The sequence below is a fragment of the Moschus berezovskii genome, chromosome 1 (genome assembly GCF_049115385.1).
Source record: "Moschus berezovskii isolate FMDL1 chromosome 1, NW_MosBer_1.0, whole genome shotgun sequence".
Classification (NCBI taxonomy): Eukaryota; Metazoa; Chordata; class Mammalia; order Artiodactyla; family Moschidae; genus Moschus; species Moschus berezovskii.
The window spans coordinates 104,755,244-104,767,539 of NC_142460.1; the positions used below are offsets into that span (position 1 = coordinate 104,755,244).

At 40.5% G+C, this 12,296-nt stretch overlaps 1 non-coding gene across 1 annotated transcript; it reads right to left on the bottom strand.

Annotated features, from left to right (window-relative positions):
- Positions 1-6,693: 6,693 nt before the first annotated feature.
- LOC129553727 (small nucleolar RNA SNORA31) lies at positions 6,694-6,824 on the bottom strand. The gene has a single exon (XR_008685509.1). It is a non-coding gene; the product is annotated as a small nucleolar RNA SNORA31 (small nucleolar RNA).
- Positions 6,825-12,296: the final 5,472 nt, after the last annotated feature.

Here is a 12,296-nt window from a genome sequence, read left to right on the forward strand (position 1 = left end):
GAACAAGTTTTCCTAGAGAACAAGCCCAAAAGGTGCTGTCTGAGTTCTTGGCTCCACTGATCACTGTGGGTCCTGAGATAACACCTCTTCAAATAAATTCCTTATCTATCCTTAGGTTGCAGCCAAAGGCTTGGGGTCAGTACAGGGTCCAGTCCCTTCCACTTCCTATGGTCGGAGCCACTCACCTCCATCTCTCCTATAGCCCCTCTCAAGTGTCTGCTTGCCGGTCTTCTACACCCTCTGTAAACCAAGGGAGTTGTCATACCCCCATGTCACTTCCCCAGACAACTGGGCCACTCATTGGGAACCCATCTGTTGAATGAACCCTTCAATGATTCCAGGAAGCTTCACCCAATCCTACCCCCAATTTCTGATGGGGGCTGCATCCCTGAGGCCAGAATGTATTTTTGGCACTTTCTCAATGAAGAACACACACATACAACCCCCCATTTAATCTAGGACAATCTCCTTTGCAACAAGAACACAAACACACATATAAATGTTGTTTTGTTCTTATATGTAATTGGCTCATAGTAAGCATATTTTTTGCCTCTAGGATTGAGCTAAACTCATATGTAGGTCTGAGATACTTCTCCAAGAACAGTCGGTTGGAGGGGCAACTCCGCGGCCCCACTACAAAGGTGATCTTTCAATATGTTGTGCAAGACAGCCTGGCTTCTCCGGGTCACAGCGCCTCAAATCTCTGTGTGCCAGAAGAGGGTCTTTGCACGGTTTGCACAACTATAGACCTGCAGGGAGATCACTCAGGACAAGGGGGAACTATCTCCTGACACCGAGAACTGTTCTGCTTGTAACTCCAAAATTGCAAGGTGTAGATTCTATTGGATTTGTTTGTTCTTATTCTTTCAATCAGAACAAACGACTGACTTCTCATGTTATGTATTTATACCTGTATATGTATGCTGAGAGAAAACTCTGGAAGGAAATACAAGATGTAAAAAGTGATTATGGCAAAGGCTTAGAATTATTCTTATTTTCTTTTATTGTTACCTGTGTTTTCCATAATAAATGTTCCTTCTCTATTTGCCAAAGAAGCCAAAGCCATTGTCTTGAACTGCCTCAAAGTCCTGTTGCCTTCTCTCCACCCCTTCCTTATTTATGCACCCACCTCTGTGTCCACATTCATCCTTCCCTCCAAAACTAGAGATCAAGGTAGACTTTCTTTCTGTGTCCTGACTGCCTCTGACTGTCTTCTTACTATGCCTATTATGTAAAACTGATCTATTAACACATTATAGAGGTGTTGTCAAGAATCATACTGCTGATAAATAAAAGGAGCTCTCCGGTGGTCCAGGGGTTAAGAATTCATCTGTCAGTGCAGGGAACTTGGATTTAATCCCTAGTATATTAAAGAGCAGAGACATTACTTTGCCAACAAAGGTCCGTCTAGTCAAGGCTATGGTTTTTCCCGTGGTCATGTATGGATGTGAGAGTTGGACTGTGAAGAAAGCTGAGCGCCGAAGAATTGATGCTTTTGAACTGTGGTGCTGGAGAAGACTCTTGAGAGTCCCTTGGACTGCAAGGAGATCCAACCAGTCCATTCTAAAGGAGATCAATCCTGGGTGTTCATTGGAAGGAATGATGCTAAAGCTGAAACTCCAATACTTTGGCCACCTCATGCGACGAGTTGACTCACTGGAAAAGACTCTGATGCTAGGAAAGGTTGGGGGTGGGAGGAGAAGGGGATGACAGAGAATGAGATGGCTGGATGGCATCACCGACTCTGTGGACATGAGTTTGAGTGAACTCCGGGAGTTGGTGATGGACAGGGAGGCCTGGCGTGCTGTGATTCATGGGGTCGCGGAGAGTGGGACACGACTGAGCGACTGAACTGAACTGAACTGAACTGATGGGAGGATTCCACGTGCCGAGGAGCAGTTAAGCCTATGCACCACAGCTACCGAGCCCACATACCCTAGAGCTGGCGCTCCACAATGAGAAGCCCACACACCGCAACTAGAGAATAGCCCCCCTGTCCACAACTAGAGGAAAAACCCATCAGCAACAAAGACCCAGTGCCACCAATAAATTCAATAAGTAAGTATGAGCCCAATAAATGATAATGATGATCACTGTTTAGACTCAGTACCTCAGTTTACCTCATCTGTAAAAGGAGGTAGAGTACTGACCTCATAGGTTTGTTGTAAGGATTAAAAGAGTTAAATATTTGTTAAGCACTTAGAAGAGCACCTGTGCATAGTCAGGGCTCTATTAGTGTGTGCTAGTAATAGTGTTGGAACAACAGACTGGTTCCAAATAGGAAAAGGTGTACGTCAAGGTTGTATATTGTCACCTTGCTTATTTAACTTATATGCAGAGTACATCATGAGGAATGCTGGGCTGGAAGAAGCACAAGCTGGAATCAAGATTGCCGGGAGAAATATCAATAACCTCAGATATGCAGATGACACCACCCTTGTGGCAGAAAGTGAAGAGGAACTAAAAAGCCTCTTCATGAAAGTGAAAGAGGAGAGTGAAAAGGTTGGCTTGAAGCTCAACATTCAGAAAACAAAGATCATGGCATCTGGTCCCATCACTTCATGGGAAATAGATGGAAAAAGAGTGGAAACCGTGTCAGACTTTATATTTTGGGGCTCCAAAATCACTGCAGATGCTGATTGCAGCCATGAAATTAAAAGACGCTTGCTCCTTGGAAGGAAAGTTATGACCAACCTAGATAGCATATTAAAAAGCAGAGACATTACTTTGCCAACCAAGGTCCGTCTAGTCAAGGCTATGGTTTTTCCCGTGGTCATGTATGGATGTGAGAGTTGGACTGTGAAGAAAGCTGAGCGCCGAAGAATTGATGTTTTTGAACTGTGGTGTTGGAGAAGACTCTTGAGAGTCCCTTATACTGCAAGGAGATCCAACCAGTCCATTCTAAAGAAGATCAATCCTGGGTGTTCATTGGAAGGACTGATGCTAAAACTGAAACTGCAATACTTTGGCCACCTCATGCGACGAGTTGACTCACTGGAAAAGACTCTGATGCTGGGAAAGGTTGGGGGCGGGAGGAGAAGGGGACGACCGAGAATGAGATGGCTGGATGGCATCACCGACTCTGTGGACATGAGTTTGAGTATACTCCGGGAGTTGGTAATGGACAGGGAGGCCTGGCGTGCTGTGATTCATGGGGTCGCAGAGAGTCGGACACGACTGAGCGACTGAACTGAACTGAACTGAGTAGTAGTGTTACTAGTACTAATTAGCATTGTGAACATTACTGCGTTCCTCCATTTCTGCCTAAACCTTGACTCATTAGTTCTCTCTCCCTGTCTCCCATATTTTAAGCCTCTCTCGGTCTTAAAATTTCCTCCCTTACTTTCTTCAGAGTCAACTAGGCCCCACCCGCTAAATTCACACCGCAATATTACTGACCTATCTGTGTCTACCCTTCAAGTCCAGGAATCTGAAAAAAGCAGGTTTGGAGATTCACTCTTCCACATTTGCTCATATGCGGTTCACCACTGCCCATGACACAACACAGTCTTCTTCCTCCTCACCTCGCCAACGAGACTCCCTAAGCGAAGACCGTAAATAGCCTTCCTCTGCCAAACTCAAAGGACACTATTCAGTTTTTATCTTTCTGGACCTTTCTTCCTTATCCGACCTCACCAAAAGGGGACTCTTTCCTGAAATTTTATCTTGCTGCTCCTGTTTGCCTCCTCCTCTGGATTCGGCCTCCTTGCCTGGGTTCTTTCTCTATCCTCCTTCCTTAAACACTGATATTCCCCAGGGCCTGTCTATAGCCACCTGCCTCCCTGGGAAAGCTCATCACAGACTCAATCTCCATATCCTTCTCCTGAAACAACCAAGTCTACACTCCTAGCTCTGGCATTTCCCCTAAGCTCTAGACCACATGTCCTAGTACACACTGGGTACTCACACCTGGAGGGCTCGCATCATTGTCTGAAATTAAATTCAGTGGCTCAGTGGTAAAGAATCTGCCTGACAACGCAGGGGACACGGTTCAATCCCGGGTCTGGGAAGATCCCACATGCCAAGGAGCAACTAAGCCCATGAGCTGCAACTACGGGGCGTGTGCTCAAGAGCCCAGGAGCCACAGTGACTGAAGCCTCTGCACCCTAGAGCCCGCACTCCACAACAGGAGAACCCACCACAATGAGAAACCCACACTCACACTCACGACTCACTCACAATTCACGACTCGACTCACGAGCAGCCCCTGCTCATCACAATCAGAGAAAGCCCGCGCAGCAACCAAGATTCAGCACAGGCAAAAATCAATAGATAAATAAATAAATAATAAATGAATCATTTTAAAAAGAACATATAACGTTAAAAAAAATTAACTCGTCATCTTCTTCGACCTACATGCTCTTCAGGGCTCTTTCCTAAAGAGATAAAATGTCAGGTGGCAACTCCACCACTACCCATCACCCAGTGAGAGGCTCAGCGAACCTCCTAGGCTTCTGCTCTAATCACACCTCCGCCAGCACAGATCATCTCTCCGGCTTTGCTCAAGCCTTCCTACATCTCTCCACAGTCCCTGCCAGAGGCAGACACTGAAAGCCTATCTCAGTCTCTCCTTCCTCCTCCTAGCCTTGCTCCTTTCACATTTCCCGCTTTTCCCACTTAATCAGTCAGTCTGTCAACCAACAAGGATGGGTTGAACACTCTGCCAAACTCTAGGAATGTGGCAAGTGAAAAGATCATGCCCCTGAGGGAGCTCAGGATTTACTGGGAGAGGCCACCATCAACCCCAGTGTCATGAAATATGGACACACAGGGATCTCAAGAGTCCTGTCTGAACTAACAGTTATGTAGATCTGGGTTATGATGATTTTGACTACAACATTTCAAACAAACAAGCAAAGATGCTCACTGCCTTACATCTAAATGCCCAACACCCTGCTCTGCAGATTCTGGTATTTATCTTCCCCCTGTGTGTTTACACTGTATCCTACATACATATATATATGTAACTATATATTACATTCATGTTTTCAAATTTCACGCAAAATGTATCACACTCTACATGTCATTTCACAAAGTGATTTTTTCTCAACATTATGCTTTTGAGATTTATCCATATTTATATATGCACATTTTCACTGTTTTGTAGTATTCTATTTATTCATTCATTCTCTTGTTGATGGGTATGTAGATGATTTCCAGTTTTTCCCTATTATAAGCAATGTTATATTGGACTCTTTTTTTTGATTGTCACAGGACTTTATTCATCATTTAATCTTCTGGTAGCAGGACTGCTTTCAAGTTGAATCTGACGACGTGTACCATCTCCTAGTGCTCGTGCGAGGATTTCTCCAGAAGTCAATTGCAGAGTTGAAGGACATGCACATCTGAGGTTTACCAGACCTTGCCAGATTGCTCTTCAAAGTGATTGTACCAATTTATTTTCCCACCAGCTGCCTATGAAAGTTTCTGTTTATCTACTCTACATCCTTATAAGTACTTGGTAGTAGCCCTTTTGAATTACTTCACCAGTACGATGGATGTGAAATGGTATCTCATATAGTCTAAATTTTTTCCTTGATAATTAAAGTAGTTGCTCTTTCAGATTTCTTTTTGTCTTAATCACTCTTTCATATTTTTCTATTGTATTATTTATCTCTTTCCTATTTCGCTTGTAGAATTTTTTTTTACAAATTATAGATATTAATCTTTTGTCAGTTCTCTAAGCAGCAAATATTTTCCCCTAGTCTGAGTTTCATCTTCAAGTTTCTTTGAGATGCCTTTTTTGAACAGAAGCTGTTCATTTAAAACAAGTAAGATGTCATTCATTCCTTTTATGATCTATTTTTGTGTTCTGTTGAAGAAATCATTATGTGCCCAAAAGTCTTCTCTCTATATTTATTCTAAAAGCTTTAAAGATTAGCTGTTTAGTTCTTTATTTTGGAGTATGGAACTAGCAGCCTAATTTGATATTCTTCCATGTGGATAACCAATTTTTCAAGCATCATTTATTTTTAAAAGTAATTTGTTTCCCTTGCTGATTTGAAATATCAGCTGTTGTGTATCTTTTCCATATGTGCGTGGGTCTCTTCCTGGGCTCTCTGTTCTGTATCACTGCCCTACTCTCTAATTACTATTCCTTTACAACGCCACTAAGTCTTCTTATCTTGTAGGTTAAGTCTTCCTTCCATCCTACCTCCTTGTGTTCTTTTCCAAAATTATCTAGCTCGTGCTCTTCCCTATGAGTTTTTAAATCATTTTGTCAAATTCCATAAAAAAAAACTCCATTGGAATTTTCACTGAAGTTTAATTAAATTTGTGGATTATTTGGGAGAAATTGGCATGAACATTGAGTCTTCTGATCCATGAACATATGTCTCTTCATTCATTTTCAAATCTTTTTTTTGTATTCTTCCCACAATGCTTTGTGATCTTCTCCATTAAATTTTTCCTATCTTCTGTTATATTAATCACTGGGCACTTCACACTTTATCTTGCCATTATGAATGAGATCTTTATTTTTCCTATTACATTTCCTAACTGGTCATGATTGATGAATAGGAAGACTAGTAATTTTTTCTGTGTTGACCTTGTGTCCTGAAATATAGCTGAACTGAATTAAATACTTTAATAATTTATCTGTAAATTCTTTTTTGTTTTTGTTTTGTTTGTTTGTTTTTTAATAAATTGGGCTTTTACTGTTCACAAGATTATTTGGGAGTTGCAAAATTTTTTCCCTGTATTCCCCCATTCAATCTGGGCTGCCATGATCAGACAGACTGAAAACACAAGGACACGTTTTTCTTGCATCTGTAATGGAAACCTTAGCAGACAGTAAGAGCTCCAGGCCTGTCAGATAGATGCATTTTATGTATAAATTATTTTAAATATCTATATAGGCAAATATAATCTGCAAGAAGAACACCTGCATTTCTTCCTTTCCAATTCTCAAACCCCTTATTTTCCCTGGTGTTGCATTGGCAAGGATTTCCAGTGGGGAAAATAAATCATGATAGCAGGCATCCTTGTCTTACGCCTAAGTTTAAAAGAAAAGCTGCTGAAATTGGGCTGTGTGAGTATGCTTGCTCTGGATTATTGATGGATAACCTTCGTCGTGTTCAAAAAGTTTCCTTCTAACCCCAAACTGGTAAGGTTTATCATGAATGAATTTAAAATTTCATCAAATGTTTTCTCTGAATCCGTTTAATGAACATACATTTTCTCCTTTGATCTTTTGATATGGCGAATCACATTTATAAACTTTTCTAAGCTAAACATTCTTGCACTCTGGGGCAAACTCTAACTATATTCCATTTATTTCATTTTGCTGGTATTTTTGCTTATAACTTTTGCATCTAGAAGCTCAAGTGTGTGTATCAGTTCTCTACTGTAATAAAAACAATTGTCCTAAACTTATTGATTAAAACAATAGGACTTCCCTGTGGCTCAGTGGTAAAGAATTCACCTGCCAATGCAAGAGACACAGGTTTGATGCCTGATCTGGGAAGATTCCACATGCCGTGGAACAAATAAGCCTGGGTGCCACAACTGTTGAGCCTGTGCTCACGAGCCTGGGAACTGCAACTACTGAGCCCACGTGCTGCACATGCTGAAGCCCGCACCCTGGAGCTTGTGCTCTGCAACAGGAGAAGCCACCCCAGTGAGAAGCCCTTGTACCACAACTAGAGAGTAGCCCCCACTCTCCACCAACTAGAGAAAACTGACATAGCAACAAAGACCCAGCATAGCCAAAAATAAACACGTAAATAAAAACAGCAATAAGCATCTGTTCTTAGTTTCTGTGGGTCAGGAATATGTGAGGGACGTAGCTGGGTGGTTTTGTCTTAGGGTCTCTCACGAGATGGCCGATAGAACAGCCGTCCAAAGGCTCAACTATGACTGGAGGAAACACATCTAAGGTGACCCACTCATATGACTGGCAAACTAGTGCTCCCTGTTGGCAAAAGGTTCAGTTCCTCATCTCATGGTTCTCTCTACAGGGATGCTTGAGTGTGTTCATAACATGGCAACTGGCTTCCTCTAGAGCGAGCTGTCCATAGGGTAAGGCAGAGAAGCTCTAGTGGCTTTTGTGGATTAGCCTCCACAGATGTATGCTGTTACTTCTGCAGCACTCTAGTGAACACACAGACGAGCCACAATTCACTGTGGGAATCTACATAAGGATGTGAATATCAGGAGATGAGGATCACTAGGGGCCATCTTAGAGGATGGCTACCAGTGAGATTGGTTTATAATTTTCTTTTCTTGAGCCAGTCTTGTTTGGTTTGTATCAAGAATATACCAGCCTCAAAAATTAACTTACCTGGTTCAATTTTATGAAGTAGTTCTTTGAAGGTTCAATAAAACCTTCCTGCTAAAACTCATGTGTTTTGAAGAGGGAGATGTTTGATTCATTGTACAATTACTAATGGCTAATCAAAAATTTCTATATATTCTTGGGTCATCTGATTATTCATATTTTTAGAAAAATATCTATTTTCTCTGTTTTTAATTTCACTGACTAGAAATTGCTCTATCATTCTCTTACTATATTGTTTTAAATTTCTACTTTATTTCTAGTTATGTCTGTTTTTTGTTTCAAATATTGTTATTCATGACCTTTTTTTTTTTCTTGATGAATCTTGCTGAAAGTTTGTGTGTTGTGGACTTCCCTGGTGGTCCAGTGGTTAAGAATCCACTTGCCAATGCAGGAGACAGCAGTTCAAACCCTGACCTGGATTCCACATGCCTTGAGGCAACTAAGCCCGTGTGCCACAACTACTGGAGCCCGTGAGCTGCAGCTAATGAAGTCTGAGTACCCTTGAGCCTGTGTGCCACAAGAGATGCCACCTCAATGAGAAGCCCACACACCACAACTAGAGAATACCCCCCGCTTGCCACAACTAGATAAAGCGCATGCACAATAACAAAGAATCAGCACAACTGCAAATAAATATTTTTTTTTAATAAATAAAAAATAAAAGATTGTGTGTTGTGTTTTTTCACTAAACTGCTTTTGTATTTTGCTTCTTTGTGTCCTACTTTGCTAACCTCACTATTTTTACTAATCTCCTCCCCTACTTACTTTATATGCAGAGTACATCATGCAAAATGCCAGGCTGGATGAATCACAAGCTGTAGTCAAGATTGTTGGGAGAAATATCAACGACCTCAGATATGCAGATGATACCACCCTAATGGCTGAAAGCAAAGAGGAGCTAAATAACATCTAGATGAAGGGAAAAGAGGAGAATGAAAAAGTTGGATTAAAATGCAACATTCAAAAAACTAATAAGATCATGGCATCCAGTCCCATCACTACATGACAAACAGAAGGGGAAAAAGTAGAAGCAGTGACAGATTTTCTTTTCTTGGGCTCCAAAATCATTGCAAATGGTGAGTGCAGCCATGAAATTAAAAGACACTTGCTCCTTGAAAGAAAAGCTATGACAAACCTAGACAGTGTATTAAAAAGCAGAGACCTCACTTTGCCAGCTTCCCTTGTGGCTCAACTGGTAAAGAATCCACCCGCAATGTGGAAGACCTGGGTTCAATCCCTGGGTTGGGAAGATCCTCTGGAGAAGGGAACGGCTACCCATTCCAGTGTTCTGGACTGGAGAATTCCATGGACTCTATAGGCCATGGGGTTGCAAACAGCTGGACGTGACTGAGTGACTTTCACTTTGCCATCAAAGGTCTGCGTAGCCAAAGCTATGGTTTTTCCAGTAGTCATGGACAGATGTGAGAATTGGACCATAAAAAAGGCTAAGTGTCAAAAAATTGATGTTTTCGAACCGTGGTGCTAGAGAAGACTCTTCAGAGTCCCTTGGACAGCAAGGAGATCAAAACAGTCAATCCTAAAGGAAATCAACCCTGAATATTCATTGGAAGGACTGATGTTGAAACTGAAGCTCCAATAATTTTGGGTACCTGATGCAAAGAGTTTACTTATTGGAAAAGACCCTGATGCTGGGAAAGATTGAAGGCAAAAGGAGAAGGGAGTAGCAGAGGATGAGATGGTTAGGTAGAATACCGACACAATGGACATGAACTTGAGCAAACTTTGGGAGATAATGAAGGACAGGGACGGCTGGAGTGGTGCATTCCATGGCATCACAAAGAGCTGGACACAACTTAGCAACTGAACAGTAACAACAACACTTTACTTGGGTTTACTCTGTTATGCTTTTTCTAGCTCTTTGTATTAATTAATTAATTTTAATCCTGTCTTATTTGTAATAAATGCCAAAAAAATCAGATTTGTTTTGGCTTCATCCTACAAGTTGAGATATATGGTATTTTTGTTATCATTCTGTTCTAAATAATTAGCAATTTCCACTGTGATATCTTTTGTAACCTGTTTATTTAGGAGTGACTCCTTATAGTTCTAAACATGTGGAAGATTTAATGTGATTTTTATTGTTAATTTTCAATTTATGTGTTTTGTGGTCAGAGAATACAATTTGCATGGTGTTGACTGACATCCTTTTTCATCTAATATGCAATTAATATTTCATAACTGTTCCATGTGTTTACATTCTTTTGTTCATTCTAAGTCTCAGAGATCCTATTTGTGAACCCATGAGAAAATTGTCAGCTAGACAGTCCAATAGTGAAATCTACCTTGGACAAACCCCACTGATGTACACAGAGCTGACAGACAGCTTCTTATATTTTATCCTAAATATTAACAAACAAACATCATCAATCATTTGAATTTCCTGTGTGGAGAAACAAAAATAAACAAGTAAATAAGGAATTTTTAGGAAATAAAGACAATTTGAGAACAGGAAAAAAAAATTGCTTTAAAAATCTGTAATTAGTATCCTCAGAGAGATAAGTAGAAATATGTGGATAATAAAAACATGAGTATAGAAATGGAATGTAGAATAAGGTTTAGAAATAAAACCAAGGACTCTGAACGTGAGAGAGATTAAAAATAGCAGAGAAAAGTGAGACCTTTAAGTGATCAACCCAGAAAGACTAACATTCAAATAATAAAAAATCTACAAAGAGAAAATGGAGAGAGAAAAGTATCAAAAAATAATTTAAGAAAGCCTTCTAATAAAGGACATGAGTTTCCTAGAGTAAGAGAATCTCCACATTCTCAGGACAATAATTTTAAAAAGATCCCACCAAAACATATAATCGTTAAATATCAGAACAATAAAGATAAAAGAGGCTAAGATTTTTCCAGGAGAAGAAAGAACGCTTATATGGGATCTGGAATCAAAATATCAATGAACTTCTGAAGAGTAACACTGGAAGCTAAAATATAAGAGAGTAGTGTCTTCAAATTCTGAGGGAAAATTATTTCTCACTCAGAATTATATGTACAGCCTAACCATCATTCAAATGTGATGGTAGAATATACATTTTCAGGGGTGAAAATGTTAAAAAAAAAAAAACTGAGCCTAGGTCTTACACACTCTTGCATAGGAAGCTGCTGGAGAATATACTCCATCAAAATGAAGGAATGAATCAAGAAAGAGGAAGATATAAGACACAGGCTATGGGGAAAGGAAATCCCCAGGGTGACAGAGAAGGAATGTCCCAGGAAGACAGCTGAACAGCAGGCCTGGGTGCAGCCACCCTGTTCAGAAAGAGGAGGACTCAGGGTTCTAGGAGGCGATGTCCCCAAGAAAAATACGAAATTAATAGATTACCTAACACATTCAGACATATTGAGAGTGAGTCACTCCTAGGAATGGAAATCTAATCAAACAAAAAAAGATAGACCATTTTTATCACCAGAGAAAACAGAAAGTAATAGAAGAAAGGAAATGTAGTCATCTCACAATTCCAAGTTTGCTATGAATAGTACTGATGTGGTAATACTAATATTAGCATTGAATAACTAGAAAATATGATATAATTACTTTGAAAGGGAAGTGCTGGAGAATTTGGGAAGGAAAAAAATAGCATCGTCTTCCAAAATAGGAAATCAATATATAATACTTAATGAAAAATAAGAAAAATATAAGCAAGGCATGTAAAAATATGGAGGCAAATAACAAGAACATACTAGCTAAAGGAAGTTGAAAGTGTTTGCCTTTAGTGGATGGGAGCTAGGATGGAGTAAGAGGGAACAAGGGGCTGCAAATTTTCATTTAAATTATATAGGTGTACCTTGGAGATCCAACCAGTCCATTCTAAAGGAGATCAATCCTGGGTGTTCATTGGAAGGACTGACGCTAAAGCTGAAACTGCAATACTTTGGCCACCTCATGCGACGAGTTGACTCACTGGAAAAGAGTCTGATGCTAGGAGAGATTGGGGGTGGGAGGAGACAGGGACGACAGAGAATGAGATGGCTGGATGGCATCACCGACTCGATG